Source organism: Dermacentor albipictus, chromosome 4 (genome assembly GCF_038994185.2).
Source record: "Dermacentor albipictus isolate Rhodes 1998 colony chromosome 4, USDA_Dalb.pri_finalv2, whole genome shotgun sequence".
Taxonomy (NCBI): Eukaryota; Metazoa; Arthropoda; class Arachnida; order Ixodida; family Ixodidae; genus Dermacentor; species Dermacentor albipictus.
The window spans coordinates 10,129,501-10,145,892 of NC_091824.1; the positions used below are offsets into that span (position 1 = coordinate 10,129,501).

General features: G+C 49.6%; 1 protein-coding gene across 10 annotated transcripts in view; it reads left to right on the top strand.

The window, feature by feature from the left end:
* Amph (amphiphysin) overlaps window positions 1-16,392 on the top strand; it is a 284,018-nt gene that overhangs the window by 21,297 nt on the left and 246,329 nt on the right. The window lies entirely within an intron of this gene.

The window sequence follows — 16,392 nt, forward strand, 5'->3', positions numbered from 1 at the left end:
TTCGATATTGTGTTACTGCGTCAAAATTATCGAACAAATTGTATTCAGGCATATTTCGCCATTTTTAGAAGCTAATAACTTTATTGATCACCGGCAACACAGGATTTCAAAAGTCCTATCAACCACAGCACAATTACTAGAAAATGTACGCGGAACAACCTGTTTTATGTATGCAGGGTCAAGTTCGCATATTTCTAGACTTGGAAAAAGCTTTCGATCGCATATCACATCCTAAACTGCTCTCAGAACTTGCTTAAGGATGATTCACTATTATCGTGTATCGAAACAAACCTCTCTTTCGCAAGCAACAAGTGATTAAGGAAGGTGAAAACTCACTCTCGAAGTTAGTCAAATACCACAGGGTTCGGTACTTGGGCCCCTTTTCTTTCGTAATTTTCCATAATGACGTTGTTCACCCAGTTTCCGTAAAAGCAAGATTATTCGCAGATGACTGTACCAAGAAGTCCGTAGCCCTTGGGACACTCATGTCCCAAGTCATGGTGCGCCAATTGGCAGATGAAAATCAATGATAAAAATACTGTAGCCATGACGGTAACGCGCAACCCTTGAAATGAATATGTTCTATTAATGGTCAAGATTTATTCACACTGGACACGTATAAATAACTGGGAAATTTAATTCAGACTTGATAGGCCGCGAACGCGTTTCGTACACTGAAAAAACATGCAGTGTGCAAGTTGAGAAGCAGTGCGCAACTCGACGTGCGAAATAAAACTACAAGCGCACAGGGCTTTTGTTCGTCCCATTTTAGAACTCTGTTTGGAAATACAGTAGTATTAAAAAAGTACAAAGGAAGGTTTGTTTATATAATTCTCAGTGTGTACAGTACTCCCTTAAAAAGATGCCCAACTTGAATCTTCACAAGTCTACGATGGAAACGAGAACGACCAAAATACGTGTACTGCCTTCTAATTACCACGATCAAATTGGCACACGAAATAAGTTCCCCAATGGAGCCGCAAGGAAAAGTTTGAAGAAATACTCCTACAGAACGGAAGCATCTAAACATTCTTTCATCTTACGCCATCAGGCAATGGAATGAGCTACCCACAAGCACTATAGAATGTGCAACCTTTCAGTCTTTCGTGTCAAAACTGGCAATATCGCCTTAGTTCTCGTCATTGGAAGCATCTTGATCTCCTTCCTATTTTGGTGTCCATGGCAACACCTGTAAGCGTAGTGTTCGTCTGATTCGAGCCATCTGCCATTGAGTTGTGGGTGATATTTGTAGATGCGACCGCATTTGTTTTTTATCGCCATCACGATGTCTCTCTCGTGCCTGTATTTATTTGTGTATAAGCACTGTGATATTACACAAGATGTGAGAAGCGCAATACGCGAATAACTACATGCACAGAACAAAATTAATGCAAAATAATGAACGGCACTCAAAAGCTCCTTCACAAAAGCGTTAAAAAATAACAACAATCCACAAAAACAAACAAGTCAAGCAACGTTAATAGTTGGCCGATTTTCCAAATCATACAGTCAGTGATATCACAAGCTATGTCAGCAAGTGCAGAATGCTTTTCTTCAAATACATGTTCGCGTCATGGCGGTAAAATGCCAAGTTTCCTTGTGTACACCTTTTTGAATTCCCCACTCCTGCCCAAGGCCCGGGATATAGATGTTCTCCGGACACCTGCAGACTGGAAAGTGGCCACACTCTGTGTCCTTCTCCGCCTGTGGTGTGATGCGATGTTCACTGCAGCTTCGAGGGAATTGCGTTTCATGAAATGGAGATGATGGGGCTGTATAACGTGCGCTTTTCACTTTTGCTTCGTTCGATCACGAATTGTGATGGACTGTGGATAAATGTCTCCAAGTTACCGTAACATTACTCCAAGGTGCTCAAGACAGCATTGAAATAAAGTACAGGTGATTGGTTGATGCTCCCTGCATTCCCTACGGAGTCTTCATAATTGCGCAACAATTAAACACATATCGTGTGGTTTTCACAAAAGACGTGCAATGTTCTTTCGCTATCGCTCCATCGATATATTGCCAGCAGTGGACGAGAGGCGCGAGCACGGGCGAACAGGAGACCCGTCTTCAGGAGGCGGTCAACATCATCGAACGGTACCTCAACACCTGCGGCCTCCACTGTGCCCCAGATAAATCCGAGCTGTTAGTACTCAGGGCACGCACCCGGGGCCGGCCCCCAAGCCACGACGCACCCGACCCGCAAGTCCTTCTTCAGGGAGTCCCGATACCGAAGGTCGACTCACTTCGAGTCCTCGGAGTCCATATACACAGGGACGGGTCCGGCTCCGCCACACTCCCCAGGCTGCACAACACCGTGGCACAGCTTACTCATCTGATACGACGGGTGGCCAATCGCCGCAATGGACTCAAAGAGCACAAAACTTTGCAAATGGTACAAGCCCTCCTTTACAGCCGCATTACATACGGAACTCCTTACCTCAACCTGAAGACAGCCGAGAAACAAAAGCTAAACCTTCTAATACGAAAGGCCACGAAGCTCGCCCTAGGACTACCGACAACCGCCTCCACTGACCGATTGCTTCGCATGGGAGTTCACAACTCCTGGGAAGAACTCGCGGAAGCGCACCTCATCAACCAGATCGAGAGACTCAAGCTCACAACCACAGGCCGAGCAGTCCTCCGACGCACAGGATACGTAACCAACATAGAACACGATGGCGAACGTAAGGAAAAGATCACATCGAAGCTGTGAGAATGTTGACAAGTTCTTCAGATCCCTCGGAACATGCATTCAGAACACCATCGAGGCAGACGGCTCGCCAGGGTAAACGCCATCAGACACAAGCACCGTAACGACCCGCAGGCTCGCTACGTGGACGCAGCCAGGTATCCGGGCCGAAACGCCTTCGCCATCAGCGTCACAGACTACAGGGGGACGACACTGGCGTTGGCGACAATTCTCGCCAAACGCGCGGACACAGCTGAGGAGGCCGCTATAGCACTCGCCACCCATACGAGCGAGGATGCCATAGTGGTCTTCACCGACTCTCAAACAGCGGCACGCAACTACATGAAAGGCAGGGTCTCCACCAAAGCGATCAACTTACTGAAACGTGGCGATACTCCTCCCCCCTACACCTGCATCATGTGGGTTCCGGGACACGAGGGACTCGAGGGGAATGAAGCGGCACACACCGCGGCCCGCGCAAGCGTCAACCGGGCTTCCCCGCACGGTACTCTAGAAAGGTCCCACCCACACAAATCAGCGGAGGAAACGGAAACCATACGGTTAACTTACCAAGCACTACTACAACACTATCGGCTTGAACGCAGGGTAACCCGCCGTGGTTGCTCAGTGGCTATGGTGTTGGGCTGCTGAGCACGAGGTCGCGGGATCGAATCCCGGCCACGGCGGCCGCATTTCGATGGGGGCGAAATGCGAAAACACCCGTGTGCTTAGATTTAGGTGCACGTTAAAGAACCCCAGGCGGTCAAAATTTCCGGAGTCCTCCACTACGGCGTGCCTCATAATCAGAAAGTGGTTTTGGCACGTAAAACCCCAAATATTATTATTGAACGCAGGGTGTACCCTCCACCACATCCCAAACTAACAAGAAACGAAGGCACCGACTACAGGCGACTCCAGAGCAATACTTTTACCCACGGAATCTTGCTGCATCATTTCCACCCGACGCTATACAGCTACACCTGTCCACACTGCAACGTGCCTGACACCTTGGCGCACCTTCTCCTGCAATGCAAGAACACCCGAGCAAGCATCACAGCGACACAACTAATAGCAGCAGACGCAGATCCAAACCTCCTCGCTGAAACGTGGGAGGCTGCGATCTCCAAGTCGGACCTGGTCGACCAGCGCGAACTAGTCGCCCGGGCCCGGAGGGCGATCCAAGCCAGAGGGTTCCTGGAATAAGGGACCCTCCCACCTCGACTGATAAGTCACGACTTCAAATAAAAGTTTCATTCTCTCTCTCTTACTGATGGAGTTGTTGTTGTTATCTTATTGCGCAACTTGTTCGTCTCTTGCCGAATGGCGCCCAATCATTTATTCGCCTCGAGACGTCACCTGCATGCGCGTGTAGTGCAGAGAACAAGGGGGGGGGGGGGATATCTTGTCAAATCGAGTGCACAGCCGGTGCACATTTCGTCCGGAATTTGCGCATGCGTCATCGCCGCGCCTGATTGCGTATCTGATAAGGCACGCCTGTGTCATCGTCGGATTGTCCAAGTCGCAGAAAGTGCGGTCTTGCACAAGGGCGACATGCGGAGGAGACAAAATATGCGGATCCCACGCTCGGTGGGAATCGATGTAAGCGAAGCTTTCTGCGCTGTTTGGCGGTGACGTTAAAGGTCCCCTTGCGTGCACCGCTCGTACTTGTGGACGTCGCACAAACAGCGAGGCGTGTCAGGCGGTGTTGTCCGTACGCATCCCATAGCGACAAGGTTCGCCACGTCGCGTGCCTCGCGTCGCGGCTTGAGTGCTGCGTCTGGACGCTGCAGTGCTTTAATGCGGCTTTTTTGGTTGCACAGTCTGAGTGGACAAACTTGCATGGTGTTTTTTTCCCAGAAATAGCAGGAATGCACCTTACCGTGCATTGAAGGTAATTTCTACCACTGTTTACCATAAACGAGCCATGCTTTCTGATGGCGCCTTTTCTCTGTCGCGATCCTGGATGAATAGATTCGTTCTATGGGCGTCCCCTTGGAGACGGGGCGGTGGGTTGCGCCATTAAGCTCTTGTTTTGTTTAATGTCTTACCTTATTTTCTTTTTTTGAATACACACACACACACATAATTGACGGCATCAAACTTGGTTTGGGTAACTGTTTTTATACGCCTCCCTTGTGCGTGGTCTCCATATACATCCCTGCCACTGCAGAACCTCCAGATGCCCTTTGCCATAATATCCTCTCACGCACGCAAGCTGCTAAGATGCTAGTAACCCCGTGCTCGAACATTATCACAACTATATATGCATATCGTATGTGTTTCCGATCAGCAATTTGTCCTGGCGCAGTTTGAGGCGACTCTGTTGTGCTTTGGCAAACTGAACTGGGTGCCCCTTGTAGCAGTTAGCGTGTTGGGAGAATAGTCTTCCGGTATTCTGTACCTCTTACTACTTAGCGCATGACATCACGCGCTCTGTTGCTTTAAAATGCGCGAATTTACCAATTATAGGCCTATTTCTGTTACTATTAACGCGACCTAATCTGTTGGCTCTTTCTATGTCTATATGTTTAGTGGGGCTGTTTAGTTGTGTACTGCAGTGTAGAATCAATATAGGGTTTCGGAGACAGCCCACGTTTAGTTTAGTTTAATCGTTAAGTTTAGCCTGAATAGACGCACTCTTATTTGCGCTCTGTTCGGCGAGCGTCTTGAGCTCGTTGACCTCATTTTTTACGCGTCTTCTTCTTAGCAGTCTTCTGTATTAGTACTAGTCATTTTTTTGCTATGTTATCAAAAGATCTGTCACTAGAGACAACTTCTGGTTGATCGACTTCATGTCATTTAGTTACGATGCTTGGCCATTACTACTTTCGTGAAGTGCTTCCCCTATATCGCTTGGTGCTTCATTGCTGCGGGTGCTAGGGTTGGGGTTAAGCTATATGTAACTGGACAAATATTGTAGTTGCCGTGGAGCACGAAAACAGTCGGGGAAAAAAATAAGCAAGATATCAAGTTCGGTTTGGTGACACCAATAAAGCAGTGTAGCTATAGTACGTCGAGGCGTGAATGAGGAATAGTGATAGTTTAGCTGCGTGACAAACAAGCGTCGTCGGTTAGCGTTTGTCGCCACAGCTGTCGTGCTGCCAAACGCTCAAGCCGATTGGCTAAGGACAAAATATACGGAAACAAGTATTAGCAACAGGATGAGGCATGTGTCTGCTGCTACAAAATTCCGGAGACCACTCAGTGCACCCTAATGGAATTCAAAGGTATTGACCCAGTGAGACCCGTACGTAATGTGCACCTTCCAGTAGCGCTTGGATTTAAAGTGGACGGAAGGCATCAACCGGTAAGCAGTCGACATAAGTGAGAGACGTTTTGAGTATTGGCGGAAAAAGATCACGCAAGAGATTGATACGACTGGATCCGTTACAGGCACAGGCCAAGGTAGATAGAGCAGTTTTGAGGAAAAGGAAAAAAATAAACATTCACGAGATTTATACAAAAATGCTAGAATGGAAAGCATATATAGCCTACCTAGCTCAAGCAGGCTAGGTGACTGTCACCGCCCTGTTTGAAGGAGGATGCCAATTAATACAGCGTCATCGTCACGGTAGTAGACTCGATTGGAGCAGGCGTTTCGCAGATGTGCGCGAGCAGCCTGCTTTCAAGAAAAGTGTCTGCAGTACGCCGTGCTTTTAGAATGCCTTAACAAATATTCCGTGTTTGTGGCGCGTTGACAAGCTCATTTCCTGTTTTGCTTCCGTCCCTAGTTAACTTCACGCGTGCAGCCACGTGTTGTCATGGAACTTATTTATTGCGCGACCCAATGCAAAAGTCGCAGTTTTGCCCGAAAGGCGAAGCATCGATTGCTATGGCAAATTAGTGGACAGCTATGTCCTAAGTAAGGATAGTAGTTTCATCAGCCAAGTTGTAAACGCAGGCGCACTAGCTGCAAGCATGTGCTCACCAGCATGGCACCACGAAGACGTCTCACTCGATGACCGCGGAAACTCGCTGTCAAAACGCTGGAGTGAGTAAGCTCGGCAGCAGCAGCGAGCGAATCGACCGTCCGCCTCTCGCATCTTTAGGCGAACGAAGCCGCGAAGACACAGCGCGCGGCGGACTCTGTGCCTGTCGCACATGACTTGGAAATACAGCGGCCGACCGCGCCTCCCCCTCCGTACCCTTGGCGCACCTTGTCGTGCATGGCTTTCAGGGTACAGCGGCGCGGGCCGCCCGGAGGAGGACGTGCCTTCCTCCCTGCATAATTGCTCGTGCGCGATTGAGCCGCCATCGCCGGCTCAGCCTCGGACGCCGCACACACAACGTACGGTGTCGCCCAGCTTCACGGCGACGCCGAAGGCGCTTGGAGCGTCCACATACAGGACACTTGTTGGCGCTCGTGTGTTGTCTGTTCTTGGACTGTTCCCACGCTTACCAAGATGAACCATCTGGAGGAATGTCGCACTCTTCTGCAGTTCACTGTCGACACTGGTCTTTGTTGACTTGATATTTATTGGCATATCACCTCCAATACAGGCCGGCGAGAAGTAGTCACCCAGCCTGGATCAGCTAATGACGCATTGCAAGCATCTATTTCAGTACAACTGCTTGCCTATCTGACCTTGATCCCGCAAATTTTCATAGCCTCCTCGTCAAAACCCGTCCTTAATTGCGCAGTTGCCTATGCGTGCAACGACTTAGATATGGTCCTATCAACCTCTTCCCTGCTTGTCACCGATAGTTTAAACGTGTCTAGCTTATCACGGCTGCTGAACAGTTAATGCTTCCATCCACTTAGAATCACGTTACGATGTGCTGAATCGTCTGTGGACTTGTGCTGCAGCAAGCCTCATCCTATCACGAATTTTCGCTCCAGTATGTTTTTGTTCTTTAGGCAACCAGCTCGGCGCCTCAAACAGCGAGATATCTAGTGCCCTTTGTTTTCTACAAATATTCTCTCCAGGCTAATTGCTGTGTTTGTAAATCCGTGGATATTTTTGTTCGCCGCGGAGGGGCGGCCGAATCGGGGAATTCCTTTTTTGTTTTCCCCTTATTAATCACACATTATTTCCTATAGACCAGGAAAGTGTAAAATGCAACGTATTGGCAGAGAGCCTCTGGCGCGCGCGTCCTCTCGCTTCATCAAAGTTTACCATACATACCTCCTATTCCCTGCGCTCTCAATTTCGCACACACTGTGACGCTCAACACACACCTAGCTTTCTCTTGCACACGACGCGCGCTGCCGTAGTGGGTACTGCTATGTACCGTTGTATGTGCCAGACCAGGCTAATAGTTTCTCGCGGCTCATTGGGCTTCTTTTCGAGCTCGGTGTTTGCAGAGTTGACCGGTTATTTCTTCTCGAGGCCTTTCGCTCGCAGTCAGTTCGTGCCAAGGCCTCCGGTCTGGGGCGCGATCGGAGATATTTTGTTCGATACGCGTTCTGTTCAGTTGCTGCCACGTCACAAAGTTGCAGTATGCAAAATTTGTGACAGCGGGGCGGAGAGAGCAGCCAATCAGGAAGCGGTCACCTCCCCGGAAGTTTACCTCCGCCGTTTGTCGTCTGCTTGCAAACAGTACACTACAAAGCCAAATGTTTCTCGTCTTCCAATTGAATGAAATCTTTGTCTAAAAAAACGTATTTTTTCTTCTCAAGCCCAGACACGTTTTCAAATAGCAGTACGTGTGACTACTGCAATTTATAACTATTAGGTTCTTTGCGTCGTCCCTAGGTGGTGTCGCGCACAGCGAGAAGGAAAAAGAAAAAAAAAACGACGGGAAGAGTGGCGCACTTTTCAAGAGGCAGCCACAACATCCCAGTGGCTCGCTGGCCCCGATGATCTTGTCGATTTCTCTGTACAACCTACGAATTATTTGTTTCGAGAAACAAAAACGACGCCGGAAATCACTTTCTGCCATTTCTTCAAACGCGTTTCGCACCCCCACCCACTCTCCTCCTTCCTCTAGAAACGCCAGCGAAACAATCGAAGTTTCCAACGGAAGCGCCATTTTCTAGAATTAAACTATGGATCGGATTCAAACGTGCCATTCGTGCCATTCCGCAGCCAGAAAGGCCGCCTGTTGGATCCAATCCAATCCACCAGACGCGCCATGCGAAGCCGTATGATCGCTCCAAACTTCTCAACTCCCGTCGCGTTCGCACGAAATGCTCGGTGGGCGGATGATTGACAGGAGCGTGTCGTCATTTTGACGTCACCAAAAACGGGGCGGCGCCCCGCGGCAGGCGACGTCGGCGTGGAGTAGGCCAATCGCGCGCGCCGGTAACCGAACGAACGCGCCGAACAACCATCTCCGATCGCACCGCTGGGGCCGAATCTTATAACGGTTCGGAATACGAACCGTTCGCTTCGCCGCTTACGTCACTAGATGTGCCACTCCCAAGCCGGCGGTGGAAGAAGGGGAGTACGCGACCAATAGATGAGAGGGTGCCACCTCTGAAGTGTACGTCATTATATGACGAGCTAATCGAGGAATTGCAGAATGTTTCCGCTTGCTAAATAAATGTAAAATATAAATTTAATATTATACGCCAAGTTCTGAAGTATAAACGTGTGGTGCCGGGCGTTTACGCAATGCAGAAGTAATTTGTTAATGTCATTCCTTTTTATTCTCAGCCGACAGGCGGTATCGCAAGCGTAAATGAGTTGGCAGAGCGCAGCGCTATGTCGTCTGCTACCAGGAGCTCGCAGGATGCATGCAACAGGAACGCACTGCCGGCACTTCTCAAGTAGCGAGCGCGACAAAACCGTGAACTGGTTCTTAGGGACACCTTTACTAGCCGACTATATCAATTTTCCATCTTTTTTCGCCTTTCGTCATCGGCTCGAACATGACTCGCTCGCCGCCGCGCTGCCGCTGTCCCTGCGATAAGCCCCACGGCGCGTCGCGTGATAAAAGCAATGGAACTTGAAATCGAACATTACGATACACGGGCCCTGCATTGCCTGCGCGAAGTCAAATCGAACAAGTGTGGTGCTGACGGTGCGCGCTGTGCCGTAAAATTGAGTAACAAAGTGCGGCACTCCCGAACCAGAGAAAAAAAGGCAGCCAAATAAGAGATCTCCACAATATCTTCCCGTCCTGACTGTATAGTTTTATCAGCCGAACGATGGAAGTGCTGAACCAGCCTAGGTTGAACCCTTCTGACTGCTGAACGGCGATCTGCAAGCTATTCACGCTGGCGATAGCACTGAGAATTCGATCTCACCATGCAAATATCTCCTTGGCATTGGCTTTGAAGCTGAGGTCACGGGAAAGCTGACCCAGCCCTTCAACCGGCCAACACAGTAATTGCGAGAGCAACTTTGTGGAAGGTGTCGGCAGCAGAGATCTAGGTCATTCCGATGAATGCTTCACGTCCGACCGACCTCTGGGAGGTGCAGGCCAGTGGCGATGAACCGCAGCGCGCAATATTCCTTCCTCTGCGTGGAATGGCCACTCGTACGCTTGCACCTGAGTCCCCTACATTTGATAGCGTAGCCCGCAAAAGGTTTACTTAGAAAGCCAGCAAGGGCGGTGCAACTCATTATCCGTCACTTCTTCGAACGCGTATCGCGCTTCCAGCCGTGGTCGACACCGAAAGAGGAACGCCAAGCAGACGACGAAGGCAAGTAATAGCCTCCGAAGCAACCAACGCACGCGCGCGCGACGCCCGAGTGTCTCCGGGGTCGCGCGACCGGCGCGTGCGGCCAGGGTCACAAGCCAAAGCCAAGCCACAGCAACGGAACCCAAAGCGGACTACCCCTTCGCCGGTTCCTACGACCGGTTCGCTTTGAAGATGATTGACAGATGCGTGGCGTATTCGAAAATTGCGATACCGCGCCGCTGCCTCTGACGACCTGTGACGTAATAAAAATTTTGGCCAATCAGGTGAGGCCAAAGGAACGGTTCCCCAACCGAACCGTTATAAAATTCGGCCCCTGATTCCCAGTGCTTTTCCCCTCTGCTGGCATGCTGCCCTCGTGGGCCAGACGCTGCGCCGTTCTTTTCTCGTAAAGGCAGTCGTTACCAGCACTTTCCCGTATCCTATGTTTCTAGCTGGGCCGATCCCGTTTATTGTGCAGCCTAAAAAATGTGGGTCGGTGTGTGCTACTGTTTACGTACATGTATAATGTTATTACGTAATGTAAATGTATACGCACAGGCTCGTCCACTCTTAGGGTGAACACGGCTCACCGTGGCCGCGCTCCGCGGCGGCGCATCGAAGCGGCGCAGGCGCACACGGACCCGGGGGAGGCGCCTCGCGTCGTCTGCTACAGCGCTGGAGCGCACCGCCGCTTGCTTTGCTGTACACTTCGCGAGACCCAGGTGACTGAGTGCCCGAGGCGGCATTGCGGGAAGGCGCACTTCACTAACTTTAGCATGTTCCAGCTGGTTCCGTCTACAGCTTGTGAACAGCCTGCTTATTATACATAAACAGAAGCAAGCTTCTCATCACATATGTCACTTAGCATGTTTTTCATGTGTGATGAGGGTAAACATAGTCTTTTTTTTTTCGCGTTCTTAATTAGGCTGGGGCCTAGAGGCGACGCTTGATAGTCATGTCAGGTACGTCACCCAGCCTGAGGCTGTTCGTAATTTCTCGAATGGTGGAGGTCGGGTTTGCTGAAGCCGCCTCAACAATGGTCACTCTTTGCCGGGCTTTACGGGGAGCATCTATAATTCTTCCATCCTTCTTGTAATAGCCTGGACGATTCTATTTACAGTTTTCAGTGGCCTTTTTGTCATCTCCGATATAACGCGTTGAGAATAGTTTTGTAGGCACACATCTACAATGCGTCGTCGTTCTTTTTCCAGTACCCGCGACATGGCTAGTTTCCAAAGCACACCGGGGAAATGAAATTATCCTGCACGTTTCCAGCGTTTTTATCGCCGAAGTGCCATGGCAACCAGCAACCGAACAAAATGCAATTCATCATGCAAGTCGACGGAAATACCTTTAATGGAAACACCTCTGGTGTCTTTCGATTTGGCGAGTCATCCCAGAATCTGTAACTCCTGAGTGGCCAGTCACCCAGTTGAGTAGTCGTTGGCTGCACCGCATCATCATATTAAGCTAGGATGGGCAGCATGACCTACGCAAAAAAAAAGGGGGGGGGGGGGGGGGGCTCAGCGGTTGATCGGGCTGACGCCCATGGTCAGTTAAAAAGTAGACTGGCCACTCAGCAATCTGGCTTGGTCCGGGCTTAGCGTTTGCAAACGGCGAGTCCGTTTGCCGACCACCGGCATGCTGTGGGCAGACGACACCATGCCGGCCTCATGACTGTCGGTTTAATTGTCGTGGCCGCCTTCGTCCAACACACGGACCGGCAACTTCCCCACGACGGCAACAGCATCGCTTGTCCTCGGCAAGGGTTCCTGTGCCGTATTCATATTTGGGTTTTACCCACTCAGCCCAGCCCCCCCCCCCCGCCTCCCCCCCTCCCCCCAAAGAAAAAAAAAAATAAATTCCTCCTAATCTCCAAAGTTATCCGATGCCCACCTCTATGGCGTAACTCCATGTGTCGCTTCGGGACGTATACCGCACAATTAGCAAATTATTATATGCTTATGAGAATATGCATATGGCCCATTCTGAGGAAGTACTGAAATGAAATAGAAGCAAATAACGACTTAATTACCCGGCAAGGCGTAATTTACACTAGAAAACAGACATGTAGATTATAGATTTTCCACTTTAATTACCTATTCGAAACGGGCGGAAACAGCATTCGCATGCGGCGTGCATTGATTCCAAGGAGAAAAAAAAAAAAGAAACGTCGGCGCCATATGTTTTAGTTCACCTAATCAATGTAATCAAATAATTGACCGACGATTCCTCAAAATGAGAATGCGACATCTCGCATCAGGTAGCCGTCAGAGGACCGGCACCGCTTCAGTGATTTTACACAAGCTGTGACAGCAAAAATGAATTTTTTTTTTTTTAAAGGATGCAGAAAGATGAAAAGGGGGAGTAAAATCGCCGCCAAATCAGTTGCAATGCCGGGGAGAGCACTTTCCTACATCGCGTAAAGCGCTCCATGCTCTCCTACCAGCGACATTAACGCGTCAATAATAGAGTGCGAAGCAGCGGATATCACTTCTTAGTTGTTGTCGAAGTAATAGTATTGCCCTCCTTAATGGTAAAATCAATGGCTAACATGATGACGCGTGATTGAACAATCGCTCTCTAACTTTCCGCGAAATTTATAGCGGGTTTCGGTCGTTTTCTTAAGTCAATTAAGCACATTCGTTCTAGCATCAAGACATGCGCGAAACGGCGCGCTAGGCTCATCCCATGATGACTCCAACCAAGAGCGCGCCTAATAGGTTTCTCGGTATGCACTACACCAAGTGCTGTCAGAGTAAAATAAGAGGGCCCCAGCCTAATTAAGAACGCGAAAAAAAAAAGACTATGTTTACCCTCATCACACATGAAAAACATGCTAAGTGACATATGTGATGAGAAGCTTGCTTCTGTTTATGTATAATAAGCAGGCTGTTCACAAGCTGTAGACGGAACCAGCTGGAACATGCTAAAGTTAGTGAAGTGCGCCTTCCCGCAATGCCGCCTCGGGCACTCAGTCACCTGGGTCTCGCGAAGTGTACAGCAAAGCAAGCGGCGGTGCGCTCCAGCGCTGTAGCAGACGACGCGAGGCGCCTCCCCCGGGTCCGTGTGCGCCTGCGCCGCTTCGATGCGCCGCCGCGGAGCGCGGCCACGGTGAGCCGTGTTCACCCTAAGAGTGGACGAGCCTGTACATTGAACAAATAAAAATAAGACAGTCCGATGGCAGGATTCCAACAGAGAAGCCCTGGCACGGGAGCGCGACGGTCTGGCCGTTAGGCGATGCGCGTGCAAGCCAGCACGCCTTTCATTACGATACCATTTATACGAACAGCCTGCGCGATCTGTCGCCGTCTTTGTAATGCGTTTTCCGAATGAATTCGAACGCCGCGTGTTCGACGCCAGTGTCTGAATGCGGCCGGACTCGGCGGCCAGCCCGTGGTTCACGCGGCCGTGCGTAGCCGAGGGCGCCCTGCCAAGCAGCGTGTGCCGCCGCCACAGTGGTGGCCCACTTTGGATCCGTCGGAATGCCGTCGCCAACCGGTTGTTGCCGGCAGCGGTCGCTCGCTTTGCGACGCCAAGACACACGTGCAGTGAAACGGGTCGTTTCTTCTATAGCGGACTCTCTATTTGGGTCTGTTAGGCACATCGGGATCGAGACTGCGTGTCTCGCGCATCGGCCACAATCCCCTGGCACGATTTCGCTCCGATTTTCTCGGCGTGCACAACCACCGAATTACATTTTGCCGTCTTTTCCTAATTCTACCGCCCGTTGCGCGGTCCTCGACTAGTTAATCTCGCGTTTCTTTATCTTCCGGGTTCTTGCTGCACAGCCACGACAGAGTGCAACGGATGTGTGCATACTTTCCGAGGACATTGGCGATATAGCCCGTTCATCATGGCCCATATGCACTCCACAGGGGTGAAGCAGCTGCGCCAATTGCGCCATTTTGATACAATTGCCAATTTCTGAACGCGTCAAGGTGCGCCAAAGTGCCCCGACTTGCCGCAAAGTTTGTCGATTGAGCTTGTTGTGGCGATAAACAAGAGCCATGTTGGCAACCATCAATTTTGTCAATGTATCGAACGTCTGCAGCCAATCCAATTAAGTCTCGAAAAAACAGCTGAAGGCCACGTGCGTAGTGAATTAGAATACAGTTCACTATAGCCAAGTGCGTGCAGGTCGTGCGTGCATGCTTGGTGACGAGTCCATAGGTCGCGTTTTGTGAAACGAGGCGTTTTGCAACAAGAGTGCAGAACACTTGGCCAAGCAACCCTCTGGAAGGTGCGGCCGGAAATTGGCTTGGACACAGAGAAAGCAGTGTAAGGTTGGAACCTCTCTGAGAAAAGAAATATTGTGACTCGGAGCTCGAGCTTGCTTGTTCGAAGGCACTCCTTCACAAGCTCCCTCTGGGAAACAAAGTGCGCATGCATGCAAAGTTTCTTGCCTTACTATGTGAAAATGCTGAGCAGGACCTGCGGTCCTTGCGCCATATTGCAGGGCAGCTAGCCTCAGGTTTTCGGCGATGATCAGCTATCGTCTGTTGTTGATGAATGGCGCATGCTGAAGCGTGATGGTGATGACAGTACTCTGCATTTGGAAGGCAGGGTGGATGACTACTGGGCAAGGATATTTTACCTGAAGGCAACAGGTGAACAGAGATCCCTAAGTTCATAAAACAACTACTTTCTCTGTACCCCATGGCAATGCCGACGCTTCAGCGAAAACGGGCACCTCATAGATGGACGGAGCTCTCTGCAGCATTGCCAGCATCAATGGAATACGTCATGTTAAGTTTCCTTCAGTGGCACGACGGTGATGCGACTACGGTAACCCTCAGCCTTGACCTTTTGAGGAGCGTAAAGCAGTCACGATAAAGCATGCACAGAAGGATGAGTGCTGAAGGAAGCACAAACAAAGGGCAGAAAGTGACAGAAGGTGCTGCCTTCGTGCAGCCTAGTCTCGAAGCGCAAAATAGAGGATTGGAGGACCAAGTGGCGGCCAGCAAGGCATTGCTTACTAATGCTGAGATTATCAACACCGGCATCAAGCAAAAGACATAAACAAGGTAGAAACTAAGTGTTCCCTTGCTTCTAACGACAGGAAATGCAAACCTTGAGCAGGCACATAAAAGTACTCAAGGAACTCAAAAAGCAAATGATCAAAAAGGCAAAGCATTGATGTCCAGCTATGTATAAGCTGTTTGCCTATTGTCATGTGCAAGAGCAGCTAGGTTTTTAAGTTATCTAGTCATGGTCTAGTCAGCTGCTACTCATGTGCAAAAGCAGTTCGGTGCACAAATAAGTTGGTGCTAGTCGTCTAGTCCAGTGAAATGCTACTCATGTGTAAGAACGAGAAGAGAGGGGGTTAACCGAGGGGCCCGATTTTTATTAATCATATCATGAGAAGCCAACAAACGAAGACACCAAGGAAAGCATAGTGGAAAGAGCATCGCACGCGTAATGCTAAGACGTGAGATTGTTCCCCACCTGCGGCAAGTTGTTTTTTCATCCACTCTCATTGCCATTAATGAATCATTTCTATAATTCAATTATTAAGTATAAGTAACTTCCCCTGTGTTTTTCTTGCTGTCGTTGTTGGCTTCTCATGATATACTCACGTGTAAGTCACTTTCAAGTACAAATAGGTTTGTTTGTATTTTTTATACCAACCTTTTCTTTGGTCTGTGTTCATTTTCTGGGTCCTATGAATATTCTAAGCAATTTGATCAACCTGCTCAACAGGTTGGAACAAATTGAAATCTACCGTTTGGGTTGTTGCAGGATTCAGTGGACACTGGTTTGCAGGACCTTGGTCACTGAAGCTAAAACAAGCTTAAACCAAGTTAGTTTTACGCACGGAGGCATAAAATAAAATCGACCTCGATGGTTTTATGGCTTGTAGCTATGTCAAATTGCTGGAGTTGGTTCTGAATAACTGCTGTAAATATTCACACGTTTTTGTTTTCTGTTTCAAAAGTAAGCGTTCTTCCACATTCATCATCATCATCAGCCTGGCTACGCCCACTGCAGGGCAAAGGCCTCTCCCGTACTTCTCCAACTACGCCGGTCATGTGCCAGTTGTGGCCATGTTGTCCCTGCAAACTTTTTAATCTCATCCACCCACCTAACTTTCTGCCGCCCCCTGCTACGCTTCCCTTTTCTTGGA